The 20,240-nt window shown below is 34.8% G+C and overlaps 2 non-coding genes across 2 annotated transcripts; both read left to right on the top strand.

Annotated features, from left to right (window-relative positions):
* Nucleotides 1–226: 226 nt before the first annotated feature.
* On the top strand, nt 227–300 carry TRNAS-ACU (transfer RNA serine (anticodon ACU)). The gene has a single exon. It is a non-coding gene; the product is annotated as a tRNA-Ser (tRNA).
* Nucleotides 301–9,526: 9,226 nt separating this feature from the next.
* On the top strand, nt 9,527–9,600 carry TRNAS-ACU (transfer RNA serine (anticodon ACU)). Its single transcript has one exon. It is a non-coding gene; the product is annotated as a tRNA-Ser (tRNA).
* Nucleotides 9,601–20,240: the final 10,640 nt, after the last annotated feature.

Below are 20,240 nucleotides of genomic sequence, written 5' to 3'. Positions count from 1 at the left end.
GTTATGGGCCCAGCATGCTTCCATTGCAGTACTCTGCTGCACATGTAAGTGCAAGAGATCCTGAAGCACTCACTCATCATGGGAAAGTACCAATGTGTTTCTTCGTTGGTTGATGGAAGAAACATCTTACAAAAACTCTCCAGATTATTGACTTTTTAAAGTTTTTCTAGGAAACGTTCTAGATGTATGCTTATTAGCCTTTGTCAGTAAGTACTTTTTACAAAGTGTCTCTGTGGCGCAATCGGTTAGTGTGTCTGGCTACTAACCAAAAGGTTGGTGGTTCAATCCCACCCAGGGACGTAATTGACCTTGTTATCAGATTTTGGTGATCTTTAAGTAGACAAGTCAAAATTTCAAACCCCCTGTTATGGTGTAGGGTACCTGGCCTTCTCTGATGTAATCAGAGTTAGATTTGATTCAGTGATTTTATAAAAACAGATAGGAAGCACAATTTAGCAGTGGGTTGCAGAGAAAAAGAAATATGCTGGCAGAAAAATCCAATTGAGTGATTAAACAGCTCTTCATTTTCTGGCTTTATTTTTATGCTAACAAATTTGTTCTCTGAAAAGTGTCCACAAAGCCAAGTCTCTGATTAACACCTTTGTAGGGATGGTTTTTCACCTATTACTAAATTAAACTTGCTTCATTGGAAAGGCAGCAAGATGCATCCTCATTTCAATTTCTACTGAAATAATACAGGTTGACACCAGGAAACATTACCGCCACTGCTTCCTTGCTGCTTTCTCATGTGGAAGTCTGTTTAATGTGAAAACAAGGTGATATCTAATTAGCACACAGGTAAGGAATTAAGAAAATCTTTATTTAAGGGTGAAGATGTTTCTCACAAAATCGTTGCCCCAATGCATCATTGAAATTCAAGCTGGAAAGATGATTTTAATATATCATGTGTACATTTTGTATTGCTCTTCTGGTGACAATGTAGTTTGTTTTTGTCAATTACCCTTTTAATAATAGGGTAAAGAAAATTTAGTGGATTTAAACAAATTAAAATGGTAAAAGTTATTGTACTTCAAGTAAAAATAAAAGAGCAAAAATATCAATCCCAGTTTTGATTACTTAAATTAACAAAAAAAATGCATATAGCAAATGATAGTTTCAATCTGCCTACCTCTGGTTTATGGGCCCAGCATGCTTCCATTGCAGTACTCTGCTGCACATGTAAGTGCAAGAGATCCTGAAGCACTTACTCATCATGGGAAAGTACCAATGTATTTCTTCGTTGGTTGATGGAAGAAACATTTTACAAAAACTCTCCAGATTATTGACTTTTTAAAGTTTTTCTAGGAAACGTTCTAGATGTATGCTTATTAGCCTTTGTCAGTATGTACTTTTTGTGAAGTGTCTCTGTGGCGCAATCGGTTAGTGTGTCCGGCTACTAACCAAAAGGGACGTAATTGACCTTGTTATCAGATTTTGGTGATCTTTAAGTAGACAAGTCAAAATTTCAAACCCCCTGTTATGGTGTAGGGTACCTGGCCTTTTCTGATGTAATCAGAGTTAGATTTGATTCAGTGATTTAATAAAAACAGATAGGAAGCACAATTTAGCAGTGGGTTGCAGAGAAAAAGAAATATGCTGGCAAAAAAAATCCAATTGAGTGATTAAACAGCTCTTCATTTTCTGGCTTTATTTTTATGCTAACAAATTTGTTCTCTGAAAAGTGTCCACAAAGCCAAGTCTCTGATTAACACCTTTGTAAGGATGGTTTTTCACCTATTACTAAATTAAACTTGCTTCATTGGAAAGGCAGCAAGATGCATCCTCATTTCAATGTCTACTGAAATAATACAGGTTGACACCAGGAAACATTAACGCCACTGCATCCTTGCTGCTTTCTCATGTGGAAGTCTGTTTAATGTGAAAACAAGGTGATATCTAATTAGCACACAGGTAAGGAATTAAGAAAATCTTTATTTAAGGGTGAAAATGTTACTCACAAAATCGTTGCCCCAATGCATCATTGAAATTCAAGCTGGAAAGATGACTTTAATATATCACTTGTACATTTTGTATTGCTCTTCTGGTGACAATGTAGTTTGTTTTTGTCAATTACCCTTTTAATAATAGGGTAAAGAAAATTAAGTGGATTTTTTAAAGAAAACTATACTGTCAATATACTATTAAAACAAATTAAAATGGTAAAAGTTATTGTACTTTAAGTAAAAATAAAAGAGCCAAAATATCAATCCCTGTTTTGGATTACTTTAATTAACAAAAAAAAAATGCATATAGCAGAGGATAGTTTCAATCTTCCTACCGCAGGGTTATGGGCCCAGCATGCTTTCATTGCTGTACTCTGCTGCACATGTAAGTGCAAGAGATCCTGAAGCACTCACTCATCATGGGAAAGTACCAATGTGTTTCTTCGTTGGTTGATGGAAGAAACATCTTACAAAAACTCTCCAGATTATTGACTTTTTAAAGTTTTTCTAGGAAACGTTTTAGATGAATGCTTATTAGCCTTTGTCAGTATGTACTTTTGCAAAGTGTCTCTGTGGCGCAATCAGTTAGTGTGCACAGCTATTAACCAAAAGGTTGGTGGTTCAATCCCACCCAGGATGTAATTGACCTTGTTATCAGATTTTGGTGATCTTTAAGTAGACAAGTCAAAATTTCAAATCCCCTCTTATGGTGTAGGGTACCTGGCCTTCTCTGATGTAATCAGAGTTAGATTTGATTCAGTGATTTTATAAAAACAGCTAGGAAACACAATTTAGCAGTGGGTTGCAGAGAAAAAGAAATATGCTGGCAAAAAAATCCAATTGAGTGATTAAACAGCTCTTCATTTTCTGGCTTTATTTTTATGCTAACAAATTTGTTCTCTGAAAAGTGTCCACAAAGCCAAGTCTCTGATGAACACCTTTGTAAGGATGGTTTTTCACCTATTACTAAATTAAACTTGCTTCATTGGAAAGGCAGCAAGATGCATCCTCATTTCAATGTCTACTAAAATAATACAGGTTGACACCAGGAAACATTAACGCCACTGCATCCTTGCTGCTTTCTCATGTAGAAGTCTGTTTAATGTGAAAACAAGGTGATATCTAATTAGCACACAGGTAAGGAATTAAGAAAATCTTTATTTAAGGGTGAAGATGTTTCTCACAAAATCGTTGCCCCAATGCATCATTGAAATTCAAGCTGGAAAGATGATTTTAATATATCACTTGTACATTTTGTATTGCTCTTCTGGTGACAATGTAGTTTGTTTTTGTCAATTACCCTTTTAATAATAGGGTAAAGAAAATTAAGTGGATTTTTTAAAGAAAACTATACTGTCAATATACTATTAAAACAAATTAAAATGGTAAAAGTTATTGTACTTTAAGTAAAAATAAAAGAGCAAAAATATCAATCCCAGTTTTGATTACTTAAATTAACAAAAAAAAAATGCATATAGCAAAGGATAGTTTCAATCTGCCTACCTCTGGGTTATGGGCCCAGCATGCTTCCATTGCAGTACTCTGCTGCACATGTAAGTGCAAGAGATCCTGAAGCACTCACTCATCATGGGAAAGTACCAATGTGTTTCTTCGTTGGTTAATGGAAGAAACATCTTACAAAAACTCTCCAGATTATTGACTTTTTAAAGTTTTTCTAGGAAACGTTCTAGATGTATGCTTATTAGCCTTTGTCAGTATGTACTTTTTGCAAAGTGTCTCTGTGGCGCAATCGGTTAGTGTGTCCAGCTACTAACCAAAAGGTTGGTGGTTTAATCCCACCAAGGGATGTAATTGACCTTGTTATCAGATTTTGGTGATCTTTAAGTAGACAAGTCAAAATTTCAAACCCCCTCTTATGGTGTAGGGTACCTGGCCTTCTCTGATGTAATCAGAGTTAGATTTGATTCAGTGATTTTATAAAAAAACAGCTAGGAAGCACAATTTAGCAATGGGTTGCAGAGAAAAAAAATATGCTGGCAGAAAAATCCAATTGAGTGATTAAACAGCTCTTCATTTTCTGCCTTTATTTTTATGCTAACAAATTTGTTCTCTAAAAAGTGTCCACAAAGCCAAGTCTCTGATTAACACCTTTGTAGGGATGGTTTTTCACCTATAACTAAATTAAACTTGCTTCATTGGAAAGGCAGCAAGATGCATCCTCATTTCAATGTCTACTGAAATAATACAGGTTGACACCAGGAAACATTAACGCCACTGCGTCCTTGCTGCTTTCTCATGTAGAAGTCTGTTTAATGTGAAAACAAGGTGATATCTAATTAGCACACAGGTAAGGAATTAAGAAAATCTTTATTTAAGGGTGAAGATGTTTCTCACAAAATCGTTGCCCCAATGCATCATTGAAATTCAAGCTGGAAAGATGATTTTAATATATCACTTGTACATTTTGTATTGCTCTTCTGGTGACAATGTAGTTTGTTTTTGTCAATTACCCTTTTAATAATAGGGTAAAGAAAATTAAGTGGATTTTTTAAAGAAAACTATACTGTCAATATACTATTAAAACAAATTAAAATGGTAAAAGTTATTGTACTTTAAGTAAAAATAAAAGAGCAAAAATATCAATCCCAGTTTTGATTACTTAAATTAACAAAAAAAAAATGCATATAGCAAAGGATAGTTTCAATCTGCCTACCTCTGGGTTATGGGCCCAGCATGCTTCCATTGCAGTACTCTGCTGCACATGTAAGTGCAAGAGATCCTGAAGCACTCACTCATCATGGGAAAGTACCAATGTGTTTCTTCGTTGGTTAATGGAAGAAACATCTTACAAAAACTCTCCAGATTATTGACTTTTTAAAGTTTTTCTAGGAAACGTTCTAGATGTATGCTTATTAGCCTTTGTCAGTATGTACTTTTTGCAAAGTGTCTCTGTGGCGCAATCGGTTAGTGTGTCCAGCTACTAACCAAAAGGTTGGTGGTTTAATCCCACCCAGGGATGTAATTGACCTTGTTATCAGATTTTGGTGATCTTTAAGTAGACAAGTCAAAATTTCAAACCCCCTGTTATGGTGTAGGGTACCTGGCCTTCTCTGATGTAATCAGAGTTAGATTTGATTCATTGATTTTATAAAAACAGCTAGGAAGCACAATTTAGCAGTGGGTTGCAGAGAAAAAGAAATATGCTGGCAAAAAAATCCAATTGAGTGATTAAACAGCTCTTCATTTTCTGGCTTTATTTTTATGCTAACAAATTTGTTCTCTGAAAAGTGTCCACAAAGCCAAGTCTCTGATTAACACCTTTGTAGGGATGGTTTTTCACCTATTACTAAATTAAACTTGCTTCATTGGAAAGGCAGCAAGATGCATCCTCATTTCAATGTCTACTGAAATAATACAGGTTGACACCATGAAACATTAACGCCACTGCATCCTTGCTGCTTTCTCATGTAGAAGTCTGTTTAATGTGAAAACAAGGTGATATCTAATTAGCACACAGGTAAGGAATTAGGAAAATCTTTATTTAAGGGTGAAGATGTTTCTCACAAAATCGTTGCCCCAATGCATCATTGAAATTCAAGCTGGAAAGATGATTTTAATATATCACGTGTACATTTTGTATTGCTCTTCTGGTGACAATGTAGTTTGTTTTTGTCAATTACCCTTTTAATAATAAGGTAAAGAAAATTAAGTGGATTTTTTAAAGAAAACTATACTGTCAATATACTATTAAAACAAATTAAAATGGTAAAAGTTATTGTACTTTAAGTAAAAATAAAAGAGCCAAAATATCAATCCCAGTTTTGGATTACTTTAATTAACAAAAAAAATGCATATAGCAGAGGATAGTTTCAATCTGCCTACTGCTGGGTTATGGGCCCAGCATGCTTCCATTGCTGTACTCTGCTGCACATGTAAGTGCAAGAGATCCTGAAGCACTCACTCATCATGGGAAAGTACCAATGTGTTTCTTCGTTGGTTGATGGAAGAAACATCTTACAAAAACTCTCCAGATTATTGACTTTTTAAAGTTTTTCTAGGAAACGTTTTAGATGAATGCTTATTAGCCTTTGTCAGTATAGACTTTCACAAAGTGTCTCTGTGGCGCAATCAGTTAGTGTGCATGGCTATTAACCAAAAGGTTGGTGGTTCAATCCCACCCAGGGATGTAATTGACCTTGTTATCAGATTTTGGTGATCTTTAAGTAGACAAGTCAAAATTTCAAAACCCCTGTTCTGGTGTAGGGTACATGGCCTTCTATGATGTAATCAGAGTTAGATTTGATTCAGTGATTTTATAAAAACAGCTAGGAAGCACAATTTAGCAGTGGGTTGCAGAGAAAAAGAAATATGCTGGCAAAAAAATCCAATTGAGTGATTAAACAGCTCTTAATTTTCTGGCTTTATTTTTATGCTAACAAATTTGTTCTCTGAAAAGTGTCCACAAAGCCAAGTCTCTGATTAACACCTTTGTAAGGATGGTTTTTAACCTATTACTAAATTAAACTTGCTTCATTGGAAAGGCAGCAAGATGCATCCTCATTTCAATGTCTACTGAAATAATACAGGTTGACACCAGGAAACATTAACGCCACTGCATCCTTGCTGCTTTCTCATGTGGAAGTCTGTTTAATGTGAAAACAAGGTGATATCTAATTAGCACACAGGTAAGGAATTAAGAAAATCTTTATTTAAGGGTGAAGATGTTTCTCACAAAATCGTTGCCCCAATGCATCATTGAAATTCAAGCTGGAAAGATGATTTTAATATATCACTTGTACATTTTGTATTGCTCTTCTGGTGACAATGTAGTTTGTTTTTGTCAATTACCCTTTTAATAATAGGGTAAAGAAAATTAAGTGGATTTTTTAAAGAAAACTATACTGTCAATATACTATTCAAACAAATTAAAATGGTAAAAGTTATTGTACTTCAAGTAAAAATAAAAGAGCAAAAATATCAATCCCAGTTTTGATTACTTAAATTAACAAAAAAAATGCATATAGCAAAGGATAGTTTCAATCTGCCTACCTCTAGGTTATGGGCCCAGCATGCTTCCATTGCAGTACTCTGCTGCACATGTAAGTGCAAGAGATCCTGAAGCACTCACTCATCATGGGAAAGTACCAATGTGTTTCTTCGTTGGTTGATGGAAGAAACATTTTACAAAAACTCTCCAGATTATTGACTTTTTAAAGTTTTTCTAGGAAACGTTCTAAATGTATGCTTATTAGCCTTTGTCAGTATGTACTTTTTGCGAAGTGTCTCTGTGGCGCAATCGGTTAGTGTGTCCAGCTACTAACCAAAAGGTTGGTGGTTCAATCCCACCCAGGGACGTAATTGACCTTGTTATCAGATTTTGGTGATCTTTAAGTAGACAAGTCAAAATTTCAAACCCCCTGTTATGGTGTAGGGTACCTGGCCTTTTCTGATGTAATCAGAGTTAGATTTGATTCAGTGATTTAATAAAAACAGCTAGGAAGCACAATTTAGCAGTGGGTTGCAGAGAAAAAGAAATAAGCTGGCAAAAAAAATCCAATTGAGTGATTAAACAGCTCTTCATTTTCTGCCTTTATTTTTATGCTAACAAATTTGTTCTCTGAAAAGTGTCCACAAAGCCAAGTCTCTGATTAACACCTTTGTAGGGATGGTTTTTCACCTATTACTAAATTAAACTTGCTTCATTGGAAAGGCAGCAAGATGCATCCTCATTTCAATGTCTACTGAAATAATACAGGTTGACACAAGGAAACATTAACGCCACTGCATCCTTGCTGCTTTCTCATGTAGAAGTCTGTTTAATGTGAAAACAAGGTGATATCTAATTAGCACACAGGTAAGGAATTAAGAAAATCTTTATTTAAGGGTGAAGATGTTTCTCACAAAATCGTTGCCCCAATGCATCATTGAAATTCAAGCTGGAAAGATGATTTTAATATATCACTTGTACATTTTGTATTGCTCTTCTGGTGACAATGTAGTTTGTTTTTGTCAATTACCCTTTTAATAATAGGGTAAAGAAAATTAAGTGGATTTTTTAAAGAAAACTATACTGTCAATATACTATTAAAACAAATTAAAATGGTAAAAGTTATTGTACTTTAAGTAAAAATAAAAGAGCCAAAATATCAATCCCAGTTTTGGATTACTTTAATTAACAAAAAAAAAATGCATATAGCAGAGGATAGTTTCAATCTGCCTACCGCTGGGTTATGGGCCCAGCATGCTTCCATTGCTGTACTCTGCTGCACATGTAAGTGCAAGAGATCCTGAAGCACTCACTCATCATGGGAAAGTACCAATGTGTTTCTTCGTTGGTTGATGGAAGAAACATCTTACAAAAACACTCCAGATTATTGACTTTTTAAAGTTTTTCTAGGAAACGTTTTAGATGAATGCTTATTAGCCTTTGTCAGCATGGACTTTTGCAGAGTGTCTCTGTGGCGCAATCAGTTAGTGTGCACGGCTATTAACCAAAAGGTTGGTGGTTCAATCACACCCAGGGACGTAATTGACCTTGTTATCAGATTTTGGTGATCTTTAAGTAGACAAGTCAAAATTTCAAACCCCCTGTTCTGGTGTAGGGTACCTGGCCTTCTCTGATGTAATCAGAGTTAGATTTGATTCAGTGATTTTATAAAAACAGCAAGGAAGCACAATTTAGCAGTGGGTTGCAGAGAAAAAGAAATATGCTGGCAAAAAAAATCCAATTGAGTGATTAAACAGCTCTTAATTTTCTGGCTTTATTTTTATGCTAACAAATTTGTTCTCTGAAAAGTGTCCACAAAGCCAAGTCTCTGATTAACACCTTTGTAAGGATGGTTTTTAACCTATTACTAAATTAAACTTGCTTCATTGGAAAGGCAGCAAGATGCATCCTCATTTCAATGTCTACTGAAATAATACAGGTTGACACCAGGAAACATTAATGCCACTGCATCCTTGCTGCTTTCTCATGTGGAAGTCTGTTTAATGTGAAAACAAGGTGATATCTAATTAGCACACAGGTAAGGAATTAAGAAAATCTTTATTTAAGGGTGAAAATGTTTCTCACAAAATCGTTGCCCCAATGCATCATTGAAATTCAAGCTGGAAAGATGATTTTAATATATCACTTGTACATTTTGTATTGCTCTTCTGGTGACAATGTAGTTTGTTTTTGTCAATAACCATTTTAATAATAGGGTAAAGAAAATTAAGTGGATTTTTGAAAGAAAACAATACTATCAATATACTATTAAAACAAATTAAAATGGTAGAAGTTATTGTACTTTAAGTAAACATAAAATAGCTAACATATCAATCCCAGTTTTGGATTACTTTAATTAACAAAAAAAATGCATATAGCAGAGGATAGTTTCAATCTGCCTACCTCTGGGTAATGGGCCCAGCATGCTTCCATTGCAGTACTCTGCTGCACATGTAAGTGCAAGAGATCCTGAAGCACTTACTCATCATGTGAAAGTACCAATGTGTTTCTTCGTTGGTTGATTTAAGAAAATTCTTACAAAAACTCTCCAGATTATTGACTTTTTAAAGTTTTTCTAGGAAACGTTCTAGATGAATGCTTATTAGCCTTTGTCAGTATGTACTTTTTGCAAAGTGTCTCTGTGGCGCAATCGGTTAGTGTGTCTGGCTACTAACCAAAAGGTTGGTGGTTCAATCCCACCCAGGGACATAATTGACCTTGTGATCAGGTTTTGGTGATATTTAAGTAGACAAGTCAAAATTTCAAACCCCCTGTTATGGTGTAGGGTACCTGGCCTTCTCTGATGTAATCAGAGTTAGATTTGATTCAGTGATTTTATAAAAAACAGCTAGGAAGCACAATTTAGCAATGGGTTGCAGAGAAAAAAAATATGCTGGCAGAAAAATCCAATTGAGTGATTAAACAGCTCTTCATTTTCTGCCTTTATTTTTATGCTAACAAATTTGTTCTCTAAAAAGTGTCCACAAAGCCAAGTCTCTGATTAACACCTTTGTAGGGATGGTTTTTCACCTATAACTAAATTAAACTTGCTTCATTGGAAAGGCAGCAAGATGCATCCTCATTTCAATGTCTACTGAAATAATACAGGTTGACACCAGGAAACATTAACGCCACTGCGTCCTTGCTGCTTTCTCATGTAGAAGTCTGTTTAATGTGAAAACAAGGTGATATCTAATTAGCACACAGGTAAGGAATTAAGAAAATCTTTATTTAAGGGTGAAGATGTTTCTCACAAAATCGTTGCCCCAATGCATCATTGAAATTCAAGCTGGAAAGATGATTTTAATATATCACTTGTACATTTTGTATTGCTCTTCTGGTGACAATGTAGTTTGTTTTTGTCAATTACCCTTTTAATAATAGGGTAAAGAAAATTAAGTGGATTTTTTAAAGAAAACTATACTGTCAATATACTATTAAAACAAATTAAAATGGTAAAAGTTATTGTACTTTAAGTAAAAATAAAAGAGCAAAAATATCAATCCCAGTTTTGATTACTTAAATTAACAAAAAAAAAATGCATATAGCAAAGGATAGTTTCAATCTGCCTACCTCTGGGTTATGGGCCCAGCATGCTTCCATTGCAGTACTCTGCTGCACATGTAAGTGCAAGAGATCCTGAAGCACTCACTCATCATGGGAAAGTACCAATGTGTTTCTTCGTTGGTTAATGGAAGAAACATCTTACAAAAACTCTCCAGATTATTGACTTTTTAAAGTTTTTCTAGGAAACGTTCTAGATGTATGCTTATTAGCCTTTGTCAGTATGTACTTTTTGTGAAGTGTCTCTGTGGCGCAATCAGTTAGTGTGTATAGCTATTAACCAAAAGGTTGGTGGTTTAATCCCACCCAGGGATGTAATTGACCTTGTTATCAGATTTTGGTGATCTTTAAGTAGACAAGTCAAAATTTCAAACCCCCTGTTATGGTGTAGGGTACCTGGCCTTCTCTGATGTAATCAGAGTTAGATTTGATTCATTGATTTTATAAAAACAGCTAGGAAGCACAATTTAGCAGTGGGTTGCAGAGAAAAAGAAATATGCTGGCAAAAAAATCCAATTGAGTGATTAAACAGCTCTTCATTTTCTGGCTTTATTTTTATGCTAACAAATTTGTTCTCTGAAAAGTGTCCACAAAGCCAAGTCTCTGATTAACACCTTTGTAGGGATGGTTTTTCACCTATTACTAAATTAAACTTGCTTCATTGGAAAGGCAGCAAGATGCATCCTCATTTCAATGTCTACTGAAATAATACAGGTTGACACCATGAAACATTAACGCCACTGCATCCTTGCTGCTTTCTCATGTAGAAGTCTGTTTAATGTGAAAACAAGGTGATATCTAATTAGCACACAGGTAAGGAATTAGGAAAATCTTTATTTAAGGGTGAAGATGTTTCTCACAAAATCGTTGCCCCAATGCATCATTGAAATTCAAGCTGGAAAGATGATTTTAATATATCACGTGTACATTTTGTATTGCTCTTCTGGTGACAATGTAGTTTGTTTTTGTCAATTACCCTTTTAATAATAAGGTAAAGAAAATTAAGTGGATTTTTTAAAGAAAACTATACTGTCAATATACTATTAAAACAAATTAAAATGGTAAAAGTTATTGTACTTTAAGTAAAAATAAAAGAGCCAAAATATCAATCCCAGTTTTGGATTACTTTAATTAACAAAAAAAATGCATATAGCAGAGGATAGTTTCAATCTGCCTACCGCTGGGTTATGGGCCCAGCATGCTTCCATTGCTGTACTCTGCTGCACATGTAAGTGCAAGAGATCCTGAAGCACTCACTCATCATGCGAAAGTACCAATGTGTTTCTTCGTTGGTTGATGGAAGAAACATCTTACAAAAACTCTCCAGATTATTGACTTTTTAAAGTTTTTCTAGGAAACGTTTTAGATGAATGCTTATTAGCCTTTGTCAGTATAGACTTTCACAAAGTGTCTCTGTGGCGCAATCAGTTAGTGTGCATGGCTATTAACCAAAAGGTTGGTGGTTCAATCCCACCCAGGGACGTAATTGACCTTGTTATCAGATTTTGGTGATCTTTAAGTAGACAAGTCAAAATTTCAAAACCCCTGTTCTGGTGTAGGGTACATGGCCTTCTCTGATGTAATCAGAGTTAGATTTGATTCAGTGATTTTATAAAAACAGCTAGGAAGCACAATTTAGCAGTGGGTTGCAGAGAAAAAGAAATATGCTGGCAAAAAAATCCAATTGAGTGATTAAACAGCTCTTAATTTTCTGGCTTTATTTTTATGCTAACAAATTTGTTCTCTGAAAAGTGTCCACAAAGCCAAGTCTCTGATTAACACCTTTGTAAGGATGGTTTTTAACCTATTACTAAATTAAACTTGCTTCATTGGAAAGGCAGCAAGATGCATCCTCATTTCAATGTCTACTGAAATAATACAGGTTGACACCAGGAAACATTAACGCCACTGCATCCTTGCTGCTTTCTCATGTGGAAGTCTGTTTAATGTGAAAACAAGGTGATATCTAATTAGCACACAGGTAAGGAATTAAGAAAATCTTTATTTAAGGGTGAAGATGTTTCTCACAAAATCGTTGCCCCAATGCATCATTGAAATTCAAGCTGGAAAGATGATTTTAATATATCACTTGTACATTTTGTATTGCTCTTCTGGTGACAATGTAGTTTGTTTTTGTCAATTACCCTTTTAATAATAGGGTAAAGAAAATTAAGTGGATTTTTTAAAGAAAACTATACTGTCAATATACTATTCAAACAAATTAAAATGGTAAAAGTTATTGTACTTCAAGTAAAAATAAAAGAGCAAAAATATCAATCCCAGTTTTGATTACTTAAATTAACAAAAAAAATGCATATAGCAAAGGATAGTTTCAATCTGCCTACCTCTGGGTTATGGGCCCAGCATGCTTTCATTGCAGTACTCTGCTGCACATGTAAGTGCAAGAGATCCTGAAGCACTCACTCATCATGGGAAAGTACCAATGTGTTTCTTCGTTGGTTGATGGAAGAAACATTTTACAAAAACTCTCCAGATTATTGACTTTTTAAAGTTTTTCTAGGAAACGTTCTAAATGTATGCTTATTAGCCTTTGTCAGTATGTACTTTTAGCGAAGTGTCTCTGTGGCGCAATCGGTTAGTGTGTCTGGCTATTAACCAAAAGGTTGGTGGTTCAATCCCACCCAGGGACATAATTGACCTTGTGATCAGGTTTTGGTGATATTTAAGTAGACAAGTCAAAATTTCAAACCCCCTCTTATGGTGTAGGGTACCTGGCCTTCTCTGATGTAATCAGAGTTAGATTTGATTCAGTGATTTTATAAAAAACAGCTAGGAAGCACAATTAAGCAATGGGTTGCAGAGAAAAAAAATATGCTGGCAGAAAAATCCAATTGAGTGATTAAACAGCTCTTCATTTTCTGCCTTTATTTTTATGCTAACAAATTTGTTCTCTAAAAAGTGTCCACAAAGCCAAGTCTCTGATTAACACCTTTGTAGGGATGGTTTTTCACCTATAACTAAATTAAACTTGCTTCATTGGAAAGGCAGCAAGATGCATCCTGATTTCAATGTCTACTGAAATAATACAGGTTGACACCAGGAAACATTAACGCCACTGCATCCTTGCTGCTTTCTCATGTAGAAGTCTGTTTAATGTGAAAACAAGGTGATATCTAATTAGCACACAGGTAAGGAATTAAGAAAATCTTTATTTAAGGGTGAAGATGTTTCTCACAAAATCGTTGCCCTAATGCATCATTGAAATTCAAGCTGGAAAGATGATTTTAATATATCACTTGTACATTTTGTATTGCTCTTCTGGTGACAATGTAGTTTGTTTTTGTCAATTACCATTTTAATAATAGGGTAAAGAAAATTAAGTGGATTTTTGAAAGAAAACAATACTGTCAATATACTATTAAAACAAATTAAAATGGTAAAAGTTATTGTACTTTAAGTAAACATAAAATAGCTAACAAATCAATCCCAGTTTTGGATTACTTTAATTAACAAAAAAAATGCATATAGAAGAGGATAGTTTCAATCTGCCTACCTCTGGGTAATGGGCCCAGCATGCTTCCATTGCAGTACTCTGCTGCACATGTAAGTGCAAGAGATCCTGAAGCACTCACTCATCATGGGAAAGTACCAATGTGTTTCTTCGTTGGTTGATTTAAGAAAATTCTTACAAAAACTCTCCAGATTATTGACTTTTTAAAGTTTTTCTAGGAAACGTTCTAGATGAATGCTTATTAGCCTTTGTCAGTATGTACTTTTTGCAAAGTGTCTCTGTGGAGCAATCGGTTAGTGTGTCTGGCTATTAACCAAAAGGTTGGTGGTTCAATCCCACCCAGGGACATAATTGACCTTGTGATCAGGTTTTGGTGATATTTAAGTAGACAAGTCAAAATTTCAAACCCCCTCTTATGGTGTAGGGTACCTGGCCTTCTCTGATGTAATCAGAGTTAGATTTGATTCAGTGATTTTATAAAAAAACAGCTAGGAAGCACAATTAAGCAATGGGTTGCAGAGAAAAAAAATATGCTGGCAGAAAAATCCAATTGAGTGATTAAACAGCTCTTCATTTTCTGCCTTTATTTTTATGCTAACAAATTTGTTCTCTAAAAAGTGTCCACAAAGCCAAGTCTCTGATTAACACCTTTGTAGGGATGGTTTTTCACCTATAACTAAATTAAACTTGCTTCATTGGAAAGGCAGCAAGATGCATCCTCATTTCAATGTCTACTGAAATAATACAGGTTGACACCAGGAAACATTAACGCCACTGCATCCTTGCTGCTTTATCATGTAGAAGTCTGTTTAATGTGAAAACAAGGTGATATCTAATTAGCACACAGGTAAGGAATTAAGAAAATCTTTATTTAAGGGTGAAGATGTTTCTCACAAAATCGTTGCCCTAATGCATCATTGAAATTCAAGCTGGAAAGATGATTTTAATATATCACTTGTACATTTTGTATTGCTCTTCTGGTGACAATGTAGTTTGTTTTTGTCAATTCCCTTTTAATAATAGGGTAAAGAAAATTAAGTGGATTTTTTAAAGAAAACTATACTGTCAATATACTATTAAAACAAATTAAAATGGTAAAAGTTATTGTACTTTAAGTAAAAATAAAAGAGCCAAAATATCAATCCCAGTTTTGATTACTTAAATTAACAAAAAAAAATGCATATAGCAAAGGATAGTTTCAATCTGCCTACCTCTGGGTTATGGGCCCAGCATGCTTCCATTGCAGTACTCTGCTGCACATGTAAGTGCAAGAGATCCTGAAGCACTCACTCATCATGGGAAAGTACCAATGTGTTTCTTCGTTGGTTGATGGAAGAAACATCTTACAAAAACTCTCCAGATTATTGACTTTTTAAAGTTTTTCTAGGAAACGTTTTAGATGAATGCTTATTAGCCTTTGTCAGTATGTACTTTTGCAAAGTGTCTCTGTGGCGCAATCAGTTAGTGTGTATGGCTATTAACCAAAAGGTTGGTGATTCAATCCCACCCAGGGATGTAATAGAACTTGTTATCAGATTTTGGTGATCTTTAAGTAGACAAGTCAAAAAAATGCATACTGACAAAGGCTAATAAGCATTCATCTAGAACGTTTCCTAGAAAAACTTTAAAAAGTCAATAATCTGGAGAGTTTTTGTAAGATGTTTCTTAGATCAACCAACGAAGAAACACATTGGTACTTTCCCATGATGAGTGAGTGCTTCAGGATCTCTTGCACTTACATGTGCAGCAGAGTACTGCAATGGAAGCATGCTGGGCTTATAACCCAGAGGTAGGCATTTTGAAACTATCCTCTGCTATATGCATTTTTTTTAATTAAAGTAATCCAAAACTGGGATTGATATTTTAGCTCTTTTATTTTTACTTAAAGTACAATAACTTTTACCATCTTAATTTGTTTTAATAGTATATTGACAGTATTGTTTTCTTTCAAAAATCCACTTAATTTTCTTTACCCTATTATTAAAATGGTAATTGACAAAAACAAACTACATTGTCACCAGAAGAGCAATACAAAATGTACAAGTGATATATTAAAATCATCTTTCCAGCTTGAATTTCAATGATGCATTGGGGCAACGATTTTGTGAGAAACATTTTCACCCTTAAATAAAGATTTTCTTAATTCCTTACCTGTGTGCTAATTAGATATCACCTTGTTTTCACATTAAACAGACTTCCACATGAGAAAGCAGCAAGGATGCAGTGGCGTTAATGTTTCCTGGTGTCAACCTGCATTATTTCAGTAGACATTGAAATGAGGATGCATCTTGCTGCCTTTCCAATGAAGCAAGTTTAATTTAGTAATAGGTGAAAAACCATCCTTACAAAGGTGTTAATCAGAGACTTGGCTTTGTGGACACTTTTCAGAGAACAAATTTGTTAGCATAAAAATAAAGCCAGAAAATTAAGAGCTGTTTAATCACTCAATTTGATTTTTTTTGCCACCATATTTCTTTTTCTCTGCAACCCACTGCTAAATTGTGCTTCCTAGCTGTTTTTATAAAATCACTGAATCAAATCTAACTCTGATTACATCAGAGAAGGCCAGGTACCCTACACCATAACAGGGGGTTTGAAATTTTGACTTGTCTACTTAAAGATCACCAAAATCTGATAACAAGGTCAATTACGTCCCTGGGTGGGATTGAACCACCAACCTTTTAGCTAATAGCCGTGCACACTAACTGATTGCGCCACAGAGACACTTTGCAAAAGTCCATCCTGACAAAGGCTAATAAGCATTCATCTAAAACGTTTCCTAGAAAAACTTTAAAAAGTCAATAATCTGGAGAGTTTTTGTAAGATGTTTCTTCCAACAACCAACGAAGAAACACATTGGTACTTTCCCATGATGAGTGAGTGCTTCAGGATCTCTTGCACTTACATGTGCAGCAGAGTACTGCAATGGAAGCATGCTGGGCTTATAACCCAGAGGTAGGCATTTTGAAACTATCCTCTGCTATATGCATTTTTTTTAATTAAAGTAATCCAAAACTGGGATTGATATTTTAGCTCTTTTATTTTTACTTAAAGTACAATAACTTTTACCATCTTAATTTGTTTTAATAGTATATTGACAGTATTGTTTTCTTTCAAAAATCCACTTAATTTTCTTTACCCTATTATTAAAATGGTAATTGACAAAAACAAACTACATTGTCACCAGAAGAGCAATACAAAATGTACAAGTGATATATTAAAATCATCTTTCCAGCTTGAATTTCAATGATGCATTGGGGCAACAATTTTGTGAGAAACATCTTCACCATTAAATAAAGATTTTCTTAATTCCTTACCTGTGTGCCACTTAGATATCACCTTGTTTTCACATTAAACAGACTTCCACATGAGAAAGCAGCAAGGATGCATTGGCGTTAATGTTTCCTGGTGTCAACCTGTATTATTTCAGTAGACATTGAAATGAGGATGCATCTTGCTGCCTTTCCAATGAAGCAAGTTTAATTTAGTAATAGGTGAAAAACCATCCCTACAAAGGTGTTCATCAGAGACTTGGCTTTGTGGACACTTTTCAGAGAACAAATTTGTTAGCATTAAAATAAAGCCAGAAAATGAAGAGCTGTTCAATCACTCAATTGGATTTTTCTGCCAGCATATTTTTTTTTCTCTGCAACCCACTGCTAAATTGTGCTTCCTAGCTGTTTTTTATAAAATCACTTAATCAAAACTAACTCTGGTTACATCAGAGAAGGCCAGGTACCCTACATCATAATAGGGGGTTTGAAATTTTGACTTGTCTACTTAAAGATCACCAAAACCTGACCACAAGGTCAATTACATCCCTGGGTGGGATTGAACCACCAACCTTTTGGTTAGTAGCCAAACACACTAACTGATTGCACCACAGAGACACTTTGCAAAAATGCATACTGACAAAGGCTAATAAGCATTCATCTAGAACGTTTCCTAGAAAAACTTTAAAAAGTCAATAATCTGGAGAGTTTTTGTAAGATGTTTCTTAGATCAACCAACGAAGAAACACATTGGTACTTTCCCATGATGAGTGAGTGCTTCAGGATCTCTTGCACTAACATGTGCAGCAGAGTACTGCAATGGAAGCATGCTGGGCTTATAACCCAGAGGTAGGCAGATTGAAACTATCCTCTGCTATATGCATTTTTTTTAATTAAAGTAATCCAAAACTGGGATTGATATTTTAGCTCTTTTATTTTTACTTAAAGTACAATAGCTTTTACCATCTTTATTTGTTTTAATAGTATATTGACAGTATTGTTTTCTTTCAAAAATCCACTTAATTTTCTTTACCCTATTATTAAAATGGTAATTGACAAAAACAAACTACATTGTCACCAGAAGAGCAATACAAAATGTACAAGTGATATATTAAAATCATCTTTCCAGCTTGAATTTCAATGATGCATTGGGGCAACGATTTTGTGAGAAACATTTTCACCCTTAAATAAAGATTTTCTTAATTCCTTACCTGTGTGCTAATTAGATATCACCTTGTTTTCACATTAAACAGACTTCCACATGAGAAAGCAGCAAGGATGCAGTGGCGTTAATGTTTCCTGGTGTCAACCTGTATTATTTCAGTAGACATTGAAATGAGGATGCATCTTGCTGCCTTTCCAATGAAGCAAGTTTAATTTAGTAATAGGTGAAAAACCATCCTTACAAAGGTGTTAATCAGAGACTTGGCTTTGTGGACACTTTTCAGAGAACAAATTTGTTAGCATAAAAATAAAGCAAGAAAATTAAGAGCTGTTTAATCACTCAATTGGATTTTTTTTTGCCAGCATATTTTTTTTCTCTGCAACCCACTGCTAAATTGTGCTTCCTAGCTGTTTTTATAAAATCACTGAATCAAATCTAACTCTGATTACATCAGAGAAGGCCAGGTACCCTACACCATAACAGGGGGTTTGAAATTTTGACTTGTCTACTTAAAGATCACCAAAATCTGATAACAAGGTCAATTACGTCCCTGGGTGGGATTGAACCACCAACCTTTTAGCTAATAGCCGTGCACACTAACTGATTGCGCCACAGAGACACTTTGCAAAAGTCCATACTGACAAAGGCTAATAAGCATTCATCTAAAACGTTTCCTAGAAAAACTTTAAAAAGTCAATAATCTGGAGAGTTTTTGTAAGATGTTTCTTCCAACAACCAACGAAGAAACACATTGGTACTTTCCCATGATGAGTGAGTGCTTCAGGATCTCTTGCACTTACATGTGCAGCAGAGTACTGCAATGGAAGCATGCTGGGCACATAACCCAGAGGTAGGCAGATTGAAACTATCCTCTGCTATATGCATTTTTTTTTATTAAAGTAATCCAAAACTGGGATTGATATTTTAGCTCTTTTATTTTTACTTAAAGTACAATAACTTTTACCATCTTAATTTGTTTTAATAGTATATTGACAGTATTGTTTTCTTTCAAAAATCCACTTAATTTTCTTTACCCTATTATTAAAATGGTAATTGACAAAAACAAACTACATTGTCACCAGAAGAGCAATACAAAATGTACAAGTGATATATTAAAATCATCTTTCCAGCTTGAATTTCAATGATGCATTGGGGCAACAATTTTGTGAGAAACATCTTCACCATTAAATAAAGATTTTCTTAATTCCTTACCTGTGTGCCACTTAGATATCACCTTGTTTTCACATTAAACAGACTTCCACATGAGAAAGCAGCAAGGATGCATTGGCGTTAATGTTTCCTGGTGTCAACCCGTATTATTTCAGTAGACATTGAAATGAGGATGCATCTTGCTGCCTTTCCAATGAAGCAAGTTTAATTTAGTAATAGGTGAAAAACCATCCCTACAAAGGTGTTCATCAGAGACTTGGCTTTGTGGACACTTTTCAGAGAACACATTTGTTAGCATTAAAATAAAGCCAGAAAATGAAGAGCTGTTCAATCACTCAATTGGATTTTTCTGCCAGCATATTTTTTTTTCTCTGCAACCCACTGCTAAATTGTGCTTCCTAGCTGTTTTTTATAAAATCACTTAATCAAAACGAACTCTGGTTACATCAGAGAAGGCCAGGTACCCTACATCATAAGAGGGGGTTTGAAATTTTGACTTGTCTACTTAAAGATCACCAAAACCTGATCACAAGGTCAATTACATCCCTGGGTGGGATTGAACCATCAACCTTTTGGTTAGTAACCAAACACACTAACTGATTGCGCAACAGAGACACTTTGCAAAAGTGCATACTGACAAAGGCTAATAAGCATTCATCTAGAACGTTTCCTAGAAAAACTTTAGAAAGTCAATAATCTGGAGAGT

Source organism: Pseudophryne corroboree (genome assembly GCF_028390025.1).
Source record: "Pseudophryne corroboree isolate aPseCor3 chromosome 7 unlocalized genomic scaffold, aPseCor3.hap2 SUPER_7_unloc_6, whole genome shotgun sequence".
NCBI lineage: Eukaryota > Metazoa > Chordata > Amphibia > Anura > Myobatrachidae > Pseudophryne > Pseudophryne corroboree.
Note: the sequence above shows the minus strand (reverse complement) of the source record. Positions and strands in the feature narration are given on the sequence as shown.